Source organism: Neoarius graeffei, chromosome 13 (assembly GCF_027579695.1).
Source record: "Neoarius graeffei isolate fNeoGra1 chromosome 13, fNeoGra1.pri, whole genome shotgun sequence".
In the NCBI taxonomy this organism is placed as follows: Eukaryota; Metazoa; Chordata; class Actinopteri; order Siluriformes; family Ariidae; genus Neoarius; species Neoarius graeffei.
In genome coordinates this window covers 62,255,123-62,270,166 of record NC_083581.1, presented here as the reverse complement: position 1 = coordinate 62,270,166, position 15,044 = coordinate 62,255,123, and the positions used below count along the sequence as shown (strand labels likewise).

Genomic DNA, 15,044 nt, shown 5'->3' with positions numbered 1-15,044 from the left:
CTTTTTGAGGAATGTATTGTAGGACTTAAACCAACATCTGAAGAGGTGAGATCGCTCCTTTTTTTCCCCTATTTTTGCTGGTGGGATTGACTCTGCCCTAAGGGCAGAGTGTCTCTCTCTCTCTCTCTCTCTCTCTCACTTTGCACCATTACACAATAAATATTCACAGTGAAAATATTTTGTAAGCGCGTTTCATGAACCAAGTTACAGGATTTGTTGACAACTCACATCGAGTTCGTTACACTTCTACCCGGCGTGAAGCACTGACAGTCATGTGGTTGTGATGTCATCGTAAACAAATCCGTTCTACTCATCCAGACGACTTCACAACGGCAACGTTGCCAGATCTTTCCACTCTGGAACCCGTTCTCAAAAAGACTGCGTTTTGGGCACCCAAAACGCCGGTGCCGTGTGGACGCCAGGCCTAAACGATAAGCAATTGTATCGGAGTCACCTGAATCCGTTGCCGTGTGGACAGGGCCTATGTGTCAGCCCTGTGATGACCTGGCGACTTGTCCAGGGTGTACCCCGCTGGGATAGGCTCCAGCTTGCCTGCGACCCTGTGGAACAGGATAAAGCGGCTAGAGATAATGAGGTGAGAAAAACCCACAGTAAATAGCCCTATTCCACAACTGTAGTTATCCATATTATGTCAAGAACCGCTCAACTAAGTAAAGAGAAACGACATCCATCATTACTTTAAAGATACGAAATGTCTTAATTGATAAAAATAAACGAAAACATTGAATTCGAAGGTGTCCCCAAACGCACCATAATGAGTAATAAAAAAGCCAATTCATCCAAAAGGCCCATGCAATAAAAGTCCAGTGTTTGAAGAAGGCAAAGCTGATTTGAATAGTGGGCTAATACTTGTGCATAATAAGTCCCTCCAGCAGCCAAATTCCCACGAGGGCCAATGATGTGTGCTGGAATTAATTTCTGCTTACGTTATTTTCTGTCTTATGATAAAGCATGAGTGTCTAACAAACGTTTTATCCAGCGATCAATACGTTTCGAATAAATAAATAAATAAATAAACCCACAAACACAGCATCCCCAAACATCCATTATTACCCATGCGAGTTTTGTCTTTTCCTAAATGGCAGCTCTGCTCGAGCAGGTTCCCGAAGCCCACGGAGGTGTGCAAGTGCTCAGACAATAACCCGCGTCTCTGCACATACTGAGGCTAAAACTGCCATTTGAATAAAATCAATAACTCTGTAGACTTGGACTTTATTGTGTTGCTCTTGTCGCCTTCTGTCTGCCCATGTTTCTTTCATGAGGCAGGTGCTGTGCCATAGTCTCTACGCTGCGAAATCCCTAAAGGATCACTTAAAACGGTGAGGATCAAATTACTGCCTGTGCTCTCCGCACGCTGACGGACACCCTTACATTTTCCTGTCAGATGAATACAGATGATTGCTAATATTTCAAGCACTACATTCTGAGGAGACTATCAAATTTATGGCAGAGCCTTTCAGTAGCCAACGCGCCTAATAAAAGCGGACAGCGTAGCAACAGAAAGCGGCAGCTTGCTCGGGAAAATACGAAGACAGAATAATAGCTTAATAGGGTTTTTTTTAAGCCGTAGTAGCTTTTTAATTATTGTCGAAGCAGCATCTGCGTCTTTAGCGAATCTGTTATTCAAATAGTCCATTCGGGCTTAATTGAGGGGGAAACGAAGAGTCGACGGGAAAGGCGAGGAAAGGAAGCAGGACGGAGGAAACAAAACAAGCTCGAGAGAGGAGCACGTCAATGATGAAAGTGGGCGAGACGATCTTGTTTTGATAAATGAATTAGCCGTCTTCGGTAAATTTTCCAACGTTCTCAAGCCAGTGGGTTCATTAAATGCAACAAAATGTCAACCGAGTCCTTCCTTAAAATTACTCGCTGCTCAACAGCTCGAGGCAACACACTTATTACAAATTGAGCCATTAGACAGAGCTGTGCTGCGGATTATTGTTTACACTTTTCTCCCTCTCATCTCGCTTCTCTTCCTGTCCCCCAGCAGCTCTATAAAGAGATCAACACCTAACCACACAACCGCCGCTTTTGTCTGTGCTGGGAAAGAAGAAGAGGGGGGAAAAAAAACAGAGAGAAATCTTTAAAAAGACAAGATGTCGATTCGATCCGATCCTGCTGCGTTCGTACAAGGACGTGGTGCTGTCACGGCAAGGGCAAAGCAAGGGCAGAGTGCTCGAGAGGCCATACGACGCCTTCTCTCTGATGACTCAGAGCTGATTAGAGCACACGAAAGCAGCAAGGTCACTCTCCCCCCGTGCCCATAATTCACCAGTTTAGATCCCCACACACTCCCCCATTAAAACATCAGGCAGAATTCGATCACCTCGGCTCAGGCAGCGGTAAAGAAATGCAACGCCGATAGAAAAAGCAGTGCGACCTAGTTTATGGGCTGGTCGTGCAGCTTTTAAATATCATCCTGTGATGTTGCTCTGTTTGACCCAGGAGCCCTTTCAAAAAGGGGGTGGAAAAGAGGAACAGAAGAGGCTTGAGGGACCTTTTTTTTTTAATGAGCTGTACTGTGGATACAGGTCGTAAAGCTATTAAAGCCAAAAAAAAAAGACAAGCAGCAGTACAAAAACCCATAATGTTATTATTAGTTATGATACGGAAAAAATCCACGACTGACCAAGCGACTCTTAATTAAGCACAGAGTCTCGTGTCTCTCTCACTAATCTCATTTGCTCAGCTGCAAGAACGTTCCGGTTGCAAAAAAAAAAGTGTCTGCTCAAACATGAACACTCCTAACTATTAAACTGAAAATATCACCGGCATACTGATAATGGCTCTGAGTGCAGAAAATCAAATCAGACTCCAAAATAAACGTTTTCGCAAACGCACCGTTTCGTCGCCTGCTGGAAGTGAATCAAACATGACGTGTGATTCTTTGTTTGCAAATCACGTGACTTTTTGCCTCTTGGTTCACTTCCCGTCGTCATCTTGCAGAAGACATTCTACAACCCCGATTCCAAAAAAGTTGGGACAAAGTACAAATTGTAAATAAAAACAGAATGCAATAATTTACAAATCTCAAAAACTGATATTGTACTCACAATAGAACATAGACAACATATCAAATGTCGAAAGTGAGACATTTTGAAATTTCATGCCAAATATTGGCTCATTTGAAATTTCATGACAGCAACACATCTCAAAAAAGTTGGGACAGGGCCAATAAGAAGCTGGAAAAGTTAAAGGTACAAAAAAGGAACAGCTGGAGGACCAAATTGCAACTCATTAGGTCAATTGGCAATAGGTCATTAACATGACCAGGTATAAAAAGAGCATCTTGGAGTGGCAGCGGCTCTCAGAAGTAAAGATGGGAAGAGGATCACCAATCCCCCTAATTCTGCGCCGACAAATAGTGGAGCAGTATCAGAAAGGAGTTCGACAGTGTAAAATTGCAAAGAGTTTGAACATATCATCATCTACAGTGCATAATATCATCAAAAGATTCAGAGAATCTGGAAGAATCTCTGTGCGTAAGGGTCAAGGCCGGAAAACCATACTGGGTGCCCGTGATCTTTGGGCCCTTAGACGGCACTGCATCACATACAGGCATGCTTCTGTATTGGAAATCACAAAATGGGCTCAGGAATATTTCCAGAGAACATTATCAGTGAACACAATTCATCGTGCCATCCGCCGTTGCCAGCTAAAACTCTATAGTTCAAAGAAGAAGCCGTATCTAAACAGGATCCAGAAGTGCAGACGTCTTCTCTGGGCCAAGGCTCATTTAAAATGGACTGTGGCAAAGTGGAAAACTGTTCTGTGGTCAGATGAATCAAAATTTGAAGTTCTTTATGGAAATCAGGGATGCCGTGTCATTCGGACTAAAGAGGAGAAGGACAACCCAAGTTATCAGCGCTCAGTTCAGAAGCCTGCATCTCTGATGGTATGGGGTTGCATTAGTGCGTGTGGCATGGGCAGCTTACACATCTGGAAAGACACCATCAATACTGAAACGTATATCCAGGTTCTAGAGCAACATATGCTCCCATCCAGACGACGTCTCTTTCAGGGAAGACCTTGCATTTTCCAACATGGCAATGCCAAACCACATACTGCATCAATTACAGCATCATGGCTGCGTAGAAGGAGGGTCCGGGTACTGAACTGGCCAGCCTGCAGTCCAGATCTTTCACCCATAGAAAACATTTGGCGCATCATAAAACGGAAGATACGACAAAAAACACCTAAGACAGTTGAGCAACTAGAATCCTACATTAGACAAGAATGGGTTAACATTCCTATCCCTAAACTTGAGCAACTTGTCTCCTCAGTCCCCAGACGTTTACAGACTGTTGTAAAGAGAAAAGGGGATGTCTCACAGTGGTAAACATGGTCTTCCCAACTTTTTTGAGATGTGTTGTCATGAAATTTAAAAATCACCTAATTTTTCTCTTTAAATGATACATTTTCTCAGTTTAAACATTTGATATGCCATCTATGTTCTATTCTGAATAAAATATGGAATTTTGAAACTTCCACATCATTGCATTCCATTTTTATTTACAATTTGTACTTTGTCCCAACTTTTTTGGAATCGGGGTTGTACATCTGACTATGTTAACGGACTAGAACCAAAATCAAGATATCAAGGGGAAAAAAGAAATTATACTCGTGCGATGGATTGGACCCCGACAACTTAAGAGACGGACTGTTCAAGTGACTTCAACAACTTTCCAAACATTTCCAATTATCTGTTAATCCAAACATCGTTTTACACGAAGAACCAAATGAAAGCTTACAAAAATCTTGAAGCCTAAAACTTTTTCGTTTGTGGCTGGGTTCACGACGTTGGAATAAAACCTTCTAAAGGACAATAATCGTCTTATTTTCGCGAGGGTAAGTAACATAAGCCGAAGTGTAGTATGTGATTCAAGTCGGAGCTGCTGTTGGCATTTTTGCACTGATAACTTGCATTTTATCTCATGACATTTCAAACGTAGCTCAGACATCACTGGACAACCCGGGGGAGCGCAAACAATCGAGTTTCGATCGAGGCCGAAATGCAAACTAGCTTCATCGCTTCAACGGTTTGTTTTCCGACACCCAAAACTCCTTCAACATTAGAAGTTTAGATTTTAGATATGTAAAAGAAGTTGATGTATGTACCTTTAACAAAACGATCGCTGCAAATGAGCACGTGGACTCTCGATTCCTTTCGAACACAAAGGCTTGTGAGCCATTTTTCACGGGGTCTTTTTAAGCTATTTTTCTTTTTGAAATGTTTTTATTTGGAAAGGCAGATTTCCATCACATACATTAACAGAGATGCCTACCCCAAATTTTGAATTTCAGTTTTCTTGAAAACATTTTTCAGTATTTTGGAATGACTTTCAGTAACATTAATTTATGCGCATTTCCATTATAAAGAGGTGTATATACCAATATGTTTAACATTTAAATTATTAAAAAGAACTGTTTTGTGTGAATTGAATAAACAAAACGTGAGCAGCCATCTCAACTGAATTTCCACTCGACAAATTTCTAGAGCATACAATATATCACATTTTTATAAATACAATAGTGTTCCCTGTTTGCAGACATTACGGTTGACTACCAATCATTGGTATTGAATGTAACTCCTCAAAAGTATTATATTATATTGCCTGGCAAAATGTTCTACCTGTTAACGGATTCTAATAAAATTTAAAAAAAAATTCTTATTTCATGCCAAAGAGAGTCCGACATTGTTATCTTAATGTCCCAATATATAAATACTTCAGCATAATGCTTCAGAAGAGACATTGAATAAAATGACATTTATAATTGTATTTAAAACAGTGGAATGATCCATTTTTTGCCACAATCCCAACAGCACTAATCATAAAATTCTGTTTTTGATCATACTACATGTACATTTGTACTTGCAACACTGAAAAGACTTTGAATTAAAGAAGTACAGCCAGTGTTTGATATTTCAGTGAATAAAAATCAGACATGTAAAAAGAAACTGAATAAGTTTAACTCACATTTCATGGCACTAATTGGCAAGTTCAACTCCAAGCACAGGTCAACCATCGCCGCTTCAGCACGTGTCACGTTCCGTGTCTTTTCATCCACAGATTTCGTAAAAAACTGCTGGATACCCCCAGATTTACTTTCCGCCTGACTCGCCATTTCAGCATACTCCATATGTTTTTTGTTTTTTTTTGTAGTTGACATGCCGCGTGCAGTCATCCCGACCACCATGAGCGATGTTAATGTCAGTTCTACACAGTTTGCAGTGCGTGTATCCATTGCCCTTTTGACTGGGTGTAATGCACGGCCATTCTACCGTATCAAAAACAGCGCGAACAAATGTGCGGAATCTGCGCATGTCACACACAGCATGCGCGGAATCTGCGCATGTCACACACAGTATGTGTGGTTGTCGTAAAAATAAGTAGCCTAGCCGTGAATCGCGCATGGATTGAAAAAGTCGCTTGGACATTTAAAAACAACTCACTGGAATTTTTTAAGACTTTATAATAATTCCGTACAGAATAACACTGTTTGCCGTAACATCGTATTTACGTAACTTTTCCGTACAAAATATGGCCAATCCGTACTAGTAGGCATCTCTGCATTAATTACGGCTTTAGCCATTCAAGGACATCGATAAGAATGGAAGCAGAAAGTTCAAGTGGTTTTGTCCATTATGCCCTTCTGGGATTTTCTTTTACGGACCACTACTTATTCCAGTTGGGAACAATAACAAAATTGAACAAAACCGGGGAGCGCGCCACCTCAGACAATAAAAACATCACATGAGAGGGCAGGCTCACACGATTCGCAAGTACGGTCAAATGAAATCAGACCTGATTGGTTTTACATACTCAGTCCATTTGGTCCAGATCTTATAAAAATTCTTCTTTTTCAACTTGGAGGGAAAAAGATATCTTCTCCGTAACAAATCTCAGACAATTTCAATCCATTCATCAGTGGTGGGTGGTTCTACTTTTAACCATTTCCTCGGGACGGATTTCTTACTGGCTTCCAATAGTATAGCCAGCAGTTTTTTGTCTTTGCTGGTCCATGTTTCAAACAATAGATTGCCCAAATACAAAGCTTCACATTTAAACGGAATGTTTACGGATCTCTTCCCAGTATGGTCTTATTGACTGGCAGTCCCAAAAAATATGGAAATGGTAGGCTCTATTAGACCCACTAATACCCTGTCCACACTAGGGATTTTGTACCGATACGATACTACTTTCGTACCGCAACACCTGTCCACACTAGCAACTATACCGGTACTGTAGCGGTATAACTGTATCGGTACGAAACCCACAAATGTATGGGTTTCATACCGGGACAGTATCGGTACTGTAGCGCTTCGCTGTAGTATGGACAGATGAAGCGGCTCTGTATCGATACAAACATAACGCGCATGCGCAAAGTCACACACCTCAATCGATGTCTTCGCTGAATAAAATAGTGAAGAACGGAGATTCGTTTTCTTTGTTTCTTTCTCAACTGCCTCGCGCGTTTTATATGATATGATTCGACTGAATAAATGACCGCCAGAAATACAGACTGCACACTGACAACAAAAAGTGCACACACGTCGTTTCATCCGCCATAATCTCGGAAGGAAGTTACTCGGTAACCACGGAAACATTTTGCGCACGTGCATTTCAACTACCGTGAAAGAAAACCGCAAACATTTCTCGCTAGTGTGGACAGATGCACTAAACTGTACCGGTATACTTTGTATCAATACAGTTATACCACTATCGTACCGGTATATATGTGAACACAGCTAAAGTCTCCAACAAGCGTCCCCATTGCCTTGATGTTTAAGCTATTTTTCATCCTTTCACCATTGTGTATGACTTCTTTTGGCAGCCTGTACTAGCTTTTGTCTTTTTTTCGATTTGATCGGCTTGAACATCCAAATATCGAGCAACAATCTGGCATCTTTGGAGGCGAAACACAAGAAAACTACTGCAAAGCGACTGTAAACAAACACGATGCCTGAGCGTCAGCTAGAAATCTGAATACATAATCACTACGTTCAGACTGCAACCTGAAACGACCCATATCCGATTTGTTGTGAAATCCGATTTTTTTGTTAGGCCGTTCACATTACCAATTATATGAGACTTGTATGCGATCTCCAATATGAACAGAAAACGACCCAAAAGTGTCCCGCATGCGCAAATTGACACGTAATAAGCACATCTACGTAATACGTAAACAAAAAAAAGCGCACTCTTCATGTTTAATGATTTTCTTTTTTTGTTTGTTTGTTTGTTTAATTATCTGGTTAGTGTTAAAGTGTGAGGTCTCGTGTGTGTTTTTGTTTCTGAACTGAAATGAAAACGTGTAGCCTGGTAACGAGGGTTGACTCCTAAGGTGGGGTTTACATTAGACCGTATCAGCGGCTCATCAGATTAACGTTTTTAAAAACGATTAGCGTGCACACAGCAACGCCAATACACGATTCGCGTGCACACAGCAACGCCAATACACGGATACGCTAATCACATGACTAATTCGGCACGCAAGTTGAAATGTGTCAGTGCGGCTCATTGCTTCCTCCTCAGCGGCTGCGCTCCAAATCACTCCGCCCTGAACAGCGAGTGCCCTCTGGAGGGTGCGCACTCCGGCCCTGCGCAGCTCACAGAGCGCGCGAGTGAAGCGCACGAGCAGTGATTCGGGACTGAGCCGCTGTGCGCAAGTCACCACTTGCAAGTGGAAGGATGGCAAGCCTAAGGACAATCATAACTACACAATGGGCAGTATTTGCATCAGTATTTGCAGTATTTTATACTTTTATACTCTTTAATGAAAGGTGATACAAGGCGGAAGTCCGCGCCATTTTTCAGCAGTCGCGTCACATGACCAACCCCAGCGAACCAGGAAGGTGGAGGTCACAGTGATGTTGTCCAATGACGACGCCAGCTAGAGCTCAGCACAGCGTATCCGCGCATCCTCAATGTTTACACAGCACCGGATCAGACACGATCTGGATTGAATACGTGGACCCTGGCGGATTCCCGTTTCCCGGCGTTTTAATTTAAACGGACAGTGCATCCGCGAAGAAAACGAGACAGATACGGTCTAATGTAAACTTGGCCTAAATGTCTCTCTAATTTCTATATACAGTAAGTGCACTATATGTTACTAGGAAGTAATGGATTTTTAAACTCTATATAGTGCACTCGAGCTTCAGTAGGCAGTCATTTGGGATACGGCCGCTGTATTACCAAACTCTTAATTCAGGCTTAATAATTTGCACATATTTATTTCGTCATATTAATAAACTTTTTCTACATTTTTATAAATATTTATTTAGATTGTTTATAGCCAGCTGAATTCTGCAACGTCTCTCAGCGCTGGCTCAAGGTGCAGAAACACCAGTGCAGTTTGCTATGGAGATGAGGCGAGACCTGGCGATGTGGTTTTTGTGGCGGCGGCGGAACTCGCACAATAATCTGATTAACAGCAGACTAATGAGACCGGAGGTGTCAAATTACTGGAAATTTCCAGAACAATCTTATAATCTTGTAATACAGGATGGTTTAAGTTATAAATCAGTTATAGAAACTGTTTTATTTAATCAGGCTAACAGATCAACATCCAGGTCCCTACCAAATCCACCATTAGCTTGATCAATTCTATAAAAGTCTATTTAAATTCTGAAAACTGTACAAATGTTGTTGTTTTCCACCAAAGAGGCGGGATTAGCCAACGCAGAACAGTGACGTTTGTCTCTTGTTGATGACGTGTAGGTCGCACAAATGCGACCTGTCCGGTCAGACTGCAGTCGCATGTGAAAATATCGGATATGCATCGGATTTAGGACCACATATCCAAGCGGCCTGGGTCACGTGAAAAAAATCGGATCTGTGTCGTTCAGATTGCCAATAACAAATCGGATACAGGTCGCATATGGGCAAAAAAAATCGGATATGGGTTGTTTCAGGGTGCAGTCTGAACGTAGTCAATGAGGCGGATCACTACCTAAGCGACATCTATTGCAAACAAAGAATATGGGGTGTGTGTAGATTTTTTTTTTTGTCGATGCTAAACAGACCCATGAGGCAGAGCTGGAGCACTGCAGAAATGAGACATGTTCTGGATATTAGGAGTGCGGAACCAAAAGAGAAAATAAAATGATGGATGCAATACGCAAAACGTTTTAAAACACAGTTACTTACATCTGTAAATCTGGAATCATTTATCGAGCACAAGCTCATTTTCTGTGGTGTTTTGTTGTGCTTTCTACACACTCTTGGCAAAGGTTTTTTTTCGTCTTCTTCCATCACCAGCTTATGACCAATGAATGAAAGCTTTTGTTTTTCATTGGTTCAAATATGGATACTTTAAAACCAAGCCAAATAGCAAACATGTGCGCATCGATTTTGCTCCAATTCAGACTTCACAAACAGTCTAAAATCAATCAGTGTCAACGTAGCCTTAGCTGGAAAGTGAAGATGTTAACAGTCACAAAAAAATAGGTACCCTCTGGGTACATGTGGCGACTGCTTATATATAAAATTGTTTTCTGATACCATGTCCATACAGTAAATACAGCATATATATATTTACTCTATGAGGCGGTAGCCACAAAAATGAAGCATAATCCAAAAATGAACAATTAAAAAAAAAAAACAGAAGTAAAATATACCAAGTGTCTGTACTTTATATTATTCGATTCTTACCTCTTACAGTTTACGAAACTGAAACCTCCGAACCGAGGCTGAAGGCCAATTTATGCTGACAACCCAGTCCTCGCAGATGGTGTCGCAGATGGCGTCTGCGAAGCCCCCCCCTTCGCAGACGCTCTGCGCGCACCTCCCAAAAATTGTGACCACCGCAGAAGCCTCGCAGACAGCGTCGCAGACGAGGGCTCTGATTGGTCCACTCTACATGCACTTCCGCTTCCCTACTTTCCCGGGGTTTGTTTTGTTTTCATGACCGCCATTTTTAAAAACACGAGCGAAGATGGAGCAGCACGAAGAGCGGTTGATCGAGGAAGTGAGGAAGTACGTACATCTATACGACTCCAGTTCTAGTCATTATAAGTAACCAGAGGATAAACACTCCACTAGCCACACCCACCAACTACTCCTAGCGATTTCGCGACTTCGTGCCCCCTTGCGTTGTGGCAGTGAATAACATCGCGCACGCCTATTACTCCCCGCTCAACGATAAATTACAACTGTCTGCGAAAAGCTATCTGCGAAAGCCTTGTCGCAAGAGCATGCAGAGGCCATGACACACACACACACACACACACACAAACGCTGTCGCCATGACCCAAATTCTTATTTCCCAGAAAAGGCCCGGCGCTAGAGCTCAGTGGTCTCAATACTCTTTTCGACGACTTCCTGTAACAACTCGGAAGTGCGTCACAGCTACATCACACGAGACCGCTGGCTGAAGAAGGCGAGGAAAGGAGGACGACCTGGAGTATATTTTAAAAGAGGAACGTACTTTCCCTCGGTAATAAGCATAAACATGTCTGAAGGCGATTTCTTGAAATCGAGTCCAATTATTTCAATTGGTGAACCGAATTGTATACACTCACTGGCCATTTTAATAGGAACACCTGTATGCGCATGTGCAGTGCGCTATTGTCACACTCGTTCTTACAACACGATGACATAATGGCTCCTGCCTCTAGCCACGAAAACCATAATGCTGGAATCGGACAACAAGATATTTTTGTCTTTCACGATGGTTGCCGGGCGGCACGGTGGTGTAGTGGTTAGCGCTGTCGCCTCACAGCAAGAAGGTCCGGGTTCGAGCCCCGGGGCCGGCAAGGGCCTTTCTGTGTGGAGTTTGCATGTTCTCCCCGTGTCCGCGTGGGTTTCCTCCGGTTTCCCCCACAGTCCAAAAAACATGCAGGTTAGGTTAGCTGGTGACTCTAAATTGAGCGTAGGTGTGAATGTGAGTGTGAATGGTTGTCTGTGTCTATGTGTCAGCCCTGTGATGACCTGGCGACTTGTCCAGGGTGTACCCCGCCTTTCGCCCGTAGTCAGCTGGGATAGGCTCCAGCTTGCCTGCGACCCTGTAGAACAGGATAAAGCGGCTACAGATAATGAGATGAGAGACGATGGTCGCTGTGTCAGATTAGGCAATCACAGTGCCATAAATTCTTGCTGTGGATTTTTTTTTTCCCGGATCGGGAGACTGGCAACACTACATGCTTGACCCTGCCCAATCATCGTTCACTTCCTTGTGTGTCAAAGAGTAGGGCCAAGAAATCACCAATCATGGCCATCAAGGAACACAGCGTAGGAACTGTCAAATTAGGCAAGAAAATAGAAAAACAGGGGGAAAAAAAAAAATTTCTTCATGGTGTCGTGGGGCGTTCCTGATGCTGCATCACTGTTCTTCGATCATGTCGCACTACAAGCCCCATTTGTTGTTCCTGACGTTCATATTCAGGCCTAATGCTGGAAATTTGTCAGAATTGTCTGAATTTGTGTAGTCTGATGCCGGCATAAGATTAGTTTTCTCATGTAACGAGACACATTTCAGTGAAACAGGATATTAGGAAATCTGTCTGGATCTTTTTTTTTTTTTGGTCTGGATTTGATTTGACTGAACTGATTTCCAAAAGAACCCACAGCTTTACTCTGAAGAAAGAGAAGGAGGTGAAAATTCATATCGACCTTGTGTGTGTTTTAAGTTTCTCCCTTGCTCACACATGCACAGTGATGCAAAAAACACCACCACACCACACACACACCCCTACTGTTTTTAACAGTAATACTGAAATCTTCGCCAGGTTTCTCTAATTCATTAAATCACCTTCATTTAAAAAATAAAGAAATAAAAACCTTCAGCAGCTCATATTCAACAGCGGTGTTTTGGACACATTTACTAACTGCCCATGAAAAACGCCTGATCAATCCCACACCGTGGTGGTGTTACAATCAACTAGTGCTCTAGGGAATCATTTACACCACCTTGGTTATTAAAGTCTGTGATTCGCTGGGAAAAAAATAGCAACATCCATCTCGAAGAGCTCACTCCACTGTATCCAGGCAATACTGTATCTCAAATTTGAGACCAACATCTTCGTTATTGATCTCTGCCTATGAGGCCAATCAATCTCTTGCAACATGAGCCACTAGCCGCTGGTGGACACGGTCCATGAGCAATCGCTGATGAGCTATTGATTATCATTTACATGTCTTTGCGGGGTCAGGAAAAAGCCAAACAATGGCTCACCTTTGTGTAAGCCTTTAAACTGGCGTGATCAGGACTGCTTGCGTGTTCTGACGGACGAGGCTGGAGAAACGGCACGGAGTTGAAGGCGGGTCGCGGTCTGATTCCGTATGTTGACGTATTTCCTTTTGACGGCGTATTGAAGAGCTTAACTAATTTACACAGCAGCCAGCAGAGTTTGAGATACACCTTGGTGAATCTAAAACATATGAAGAAGCAGCAGCTCTTCTGGGGAGGATTTTCTCATCGTTGCCTTCGCCCAGGCCTGCAGACTTTAACACTCGACATCCACTTTATTACTAACATCTGCCCACCTGCTCAATTATGCAATTATCTAAATCAGCCAATCATGTGGCAACAGCGCAATCAAATCATGCGCATAGAAGTCAAGAGCTCCAGATAAATGTTCACATCAAACATTAGAACTGAAGGGAAAAAAAAAAAAGAAACAGGATCCCAGTGTTGATGGTGGTATAGTTGTTCTTGCCAGACGAGCAAAATGGCCGATAATCTGGGATTTTCAAACACAGAACAGTCAAAACACAAATGGAAACACCTCATTGATAAGACAGGCCAAAAGAGAACGAACAGTGTTTCCCCGACTATTATATTTGGGGGCGCCCCAACAGGACCCTGCTCCCCCTGAAAGTCCCCCACACACACTTTAAAGTGCATATCACGGGTAAATTCAGGAGCAAGATCAATGTAATTCTCCTATTTTATATTAAACTTTGGTCAAATATCAGTCACATTTTACATTTTGTGCAATTTTTTTTACCTTGCGCAATACCAGAAAAATTCAGTTGAAATCAAGCCATTTGAGCTGAATTGGTCCGTCTCTGAAAAAACTTGGCATTTGGCTTTCCCTGCAAACATTGATTTTCGTGACGTTGCATGTGGGACGCCTCCCTCTGAATCCTACGTCAGCGCTGGTTTATGAGAAAATGACCTGCTGGTTTTCTGCAAATTTCTTCAACGTTATCGCGTAATTATTAAAATGGTTAACAGATGTATCGTAGGAGGGTGTAGCAACACCAATCTTGATGGGATTAGTACTCATCGTTTTCCAAAAGACCGGACAATGAGAGAGAAATGGGAGCGCTTGGTCTACACAGGCTGTGCACTGAAACCGTGCAAAGCTCTCGCAGCCTGCTGGCGCTTCCGCAGGTAACGTCACAAATCTGGCTCCAGACTCCCTTGGGATTTTTCCAGACACATTTTGTTATTTTATTTTTTTCTGCTGTAGACAGATGGCCTTGTGCAAAATTACCCTTCTAGATGAGTGTGTAAAGGGACATACTTTCATATATATATATATATATATATATATATATATATATATATATATATATATTGGTCCAGAATAGGGTGGCATGGTGGTGTAGTGGTTAGCGCAGTCACCTCACTGCAAGAAGGTCCAGGTTCGAGCCCTGTGGCCGGTGAGGGCCTTTCTGTGTGGAGTTTGCATGTTCTCCCCGTGTCCGCGTGGGTTTCCTCCGGGTGCTCCGGTTTCCCCCACAGTCCAACGACATGCAGGTTAGGTTAACTGGTGACTCTAAATTGAGCGTAGGTGTGAATGTGAGTGTGAATGGTTGTCTGTGTCTATGTGTCAGCCCTGTGATGACCTGGCGACTTGTCCAGGGTGTACCCCGCCTTTCGCCCGTAGTCAGCTGGGATAGGCTCCAGCTTGCCTGCGACCCTGTAGAAGGATAAAGCGGCTAGAGATAATGAGATGAGATATATATATATAAATTGGTCCAGAATAGGGTGGCATGGTGGTGTAGTGGTTAGCGCGGTCACCTCACTGCAAGAAGGTCCAGGTTCGAGCCCTGTGGCCGGTGAGGGCC

General features: G+C 42.8%; 1 protein-coding gene across 1 annotated transcript in view; it reads right to left on the bottom strand.

The window, feature by feature from the left end:
* rerea (arginine-glutamic acid dipeptide (RE) repeats a) overlaps positions 1-15,044 on the bottom strand; it is a 351,957-nt gene that overhangs the window by 290,241 nt on the left and 46,672 nt on the right. The window lies entirely within an intron of this gene.